The following is a 2,500-nucleotide window of genomic DNA, read 5'->3' on the forward strand; positions in this document are numbered from 1 at the left end:
GCTGCACTCTCAAGCAACCCGACTCTAAGGAGAGATCCTCCCGAGACGCGCACCGGTCGCTACGGGCCTGGCACCCTCTACGGGTAAGTGGCCCCATTCAAGATGGACTTGGACGCGACGCGACACCTCGGGATAAGCGGATCCTCCCAAACACCACATTTCCCTGCGGCGGAACCGCGGGATTCGGTGCTGGGCTCTTTCCTGTTCGCTCGCCGCTACTAAGGAAATCCTAGTTAGTTTCTTTTCCTCCGCTTAATAATATGCTTAAATTCAGCGGGTAATCTCGCCTGCTCTGAGGTCGTCAAAGAGTTTAGTTTTCGATAACCGTGGCCGCGCCGCCTCCTCCGCCGGCTCTTTTCTCACTTAGAGAGCGAGCGTCGGGAGAGCGGCAGCGCCGGCACAGCGGCTTCGCATTGTACTCGGAGGAGTGGCGAGGAGACGTGTTGTTTGTGACAACGATTCTTCCACGCGCGGCTCGCAGCCGCTAATAGGAGGAAATGTAAGCCGATCGAATCTCGTTCGAGTTGTCTGCTTGCAAACAACGAATAAGATCGGCGCGGATCGCGTCATCTTCGATCGCCGGGGACGCGAGATACATTGCGAGCGAGTGTGCGCGTACACGTACATCTCTATCACCCACATCCTTCAAATTTTCTCTCCGCATATCGTGTGTTATGCACGGATATGGGATACGACGGGGCGAATCGGATTCGACGAGTACACGACGACGCGTGCCGGTCCCCTATATTCGTTTTCGAGAATTTCGTGGACTCGGACAAGCGGTCGGCTCGCGATTCACCCGCGTTAAGGAGGGCTCTCTCGCTCTTTTCTCTCCGCGTACCGCCGGGCGACGACGCGCCGCGGTTCTCTCCTACCGTTTGCGCGGAAGGTGGCGCGCACCAAGACTCGCGCGTAAGAGGCGCGAGCGCGCGCTGGCGCACCGGGAGACCGCGAGAGGGATAACGCAACGTGTGTGCGCGTGTCTTCTACTCCCTCTCTCCTTCGACAGTTTCCGGGCGCGCGCGCGCAGGCTCCCTATCTTTACTTACTGCGTGTGTGCGTACGCTGCTCTCACTCTTCCTTTTCCTCGGTGTTATTTCAGACGACGCCAAGGGGCCGCCTCTCGGGACGGCTCGTCTCGGGCGAACGTCCAACTATCGCTCGTACACCGTTTGCGCGAACGGGCACGGTGGCCCGGCGCGCAAAGGCGCAAGCAGTTTCGAGGTACTAAAACGACCCTCAGCCAGGCGTGGTCCGGGAATTGTATCCGTGGACCGCAATGTGCGTTCGAAATGTCGATGTTCATGTGTCCTGCAGTTCACAAGTTGACGCGCAATTAGCTGCGTTCTTCATCGACCCACGAGCCAAGTGATCCACCGTTCAGGGTAATCGTTTTGCAATTCTTGCGTTCAACGAACGCTTCGTTCATCCATCTTAGTCTCCTCTCCGAAGAGAGAGAGATAAAATCGTTGGCCCTTCGATCAGCCTGGCCGCGCGCGTCCGAGCACGCGCGCGGACCGCCGCCACCGCTGGGGAGGCTACGGCACAAAAGTTGTTTCGCGATCGGAGCGTCTCTTCCCCGTACATATAATATAATAATATATATATTTGGAAGAGCCGGGGCGGAATGTTCTTTGAAGAAACCGTCGGACTTGATCGGGTGTGATCCGTCCTCTCGCCCGTTCGTCCGATAGCCGCGCGCTCGCGTACAAACACGCTGACCGCTGCCCCGGTGCGGGGAGGGGCGCGTTCACGAGCGTTGCGGACGCACGGACGGGCGTAGGTTACCACCGGTACGCGCTAACGCCGGATCGTAACTCTGCGCTTGGCAAGAGCGCGATCGGGAAAGCGTCTTCTGCTCCGAATCGCATTCATGTAATTTCGCAATTTGCGCAACGAGCCTCAACGGGTCGCGCGCGACGCGACGCGACGCCGGTTGCGGCTACGAAGCTTAAAGAGTCTCGGATAATCCTCTCCTCCTCCATCCCGCTCGCACGACGCCGACCGCACCGAAAAAGGCCGACGGCGCTCTGCTGCTGGCTTCCCTTTCTCTCTCGGGTCGTCGCAGAGGCGCGCGGCGTTCGACGCGCGTCGTCGTATTAGTACATGCGGGATATAATCCGTCAATTCCATTTTACTTTCGTATCTGTTTTCTTTGTCCATTCAGTCGCCGACTGCTGCGAGCGCGCGTCCAAAAGACTCGAGACGCAGAGCAGGACCTCCGGAACGTTAATGATCCTTCCGCAGGTTCACCTACGGAAACCTTGTTACGACTTTTACTTCCTCTAAATGATCAAGTTTGGTCATCTTCCCGGCAACATCGGCAATGCCGAGACATTGCCGCGCACCAGTCCGAAGACCTCACTAAATCATTCAATCGGTAGTAGCGACGGGCGGTGTGTACAAAGGGCAGGGACGTAATCAACGCGAGCTTATGACTCGCGCTTACTGGGAATTCCTCGTTCATGGGGAACAATTGCAAGCCCCAATCCCTAGCACG

The 2,500-nt window shown here is 57.6% G+C and overlaps 2 non-coding genes and 1 pseudogene across 2 annotated transcripts in view; all 3 read right to left on the reverse strand.

The window, feature by feature from the left end:
• LOC138944160 (large subunit ribosomal RNA) overlaps positions 1 to 301 on the reverse strand; it is a 3,036-nt pseudogene extending 2,735 nt beyond the window's left edge.
• Positions 302 to 1,233: 932 nt separating this feature from the next.
• Positions 1,234 to 1,388, reverse strand: LOC138944161 (5.8S ribosomal RNA). The gene has a single exon (XR_011448661.1). It is a non-coding gene; the product is annotated as a 5.8S ribosomal RNA (ribosomal RNA).
• An 842-nt stretch (positions 1,389 to 2,230) lies between these two features.
• The window catches only part of LOC138944165 (small subunit ribosomal RNA), a 1,921-nt gene continuing 1,651 nt past the window's right edge, over positions 2,231 to 2,500 (reverse strand). Inside the window, exon 1 of the ribosomal RNA XR_011448664.1 lies at positions 2,231 to 2,500. This exon is cut by the window's right edge and continues 1,651 nt beyond it. This is a non-coding gene — a ribosomal RNA (small subunit ribosomal RNA).

Source organism: Polyergus mexicanus, unplaced genomic scaffold, assembly GCF_030449975.1.
Source record: "Polyergus mexicanus isolate NDT 795.1 unplaced genomic scaffold, iyPolMexi1.0 SCAF_103, whole genome shotgun sequence".
Lineage (NCBI taxonomy): Eukaryota > Metazoa > Arthropoda > Insecta > Hymenoptera > Formicidae > Polyergus > Polyergus mexicanus.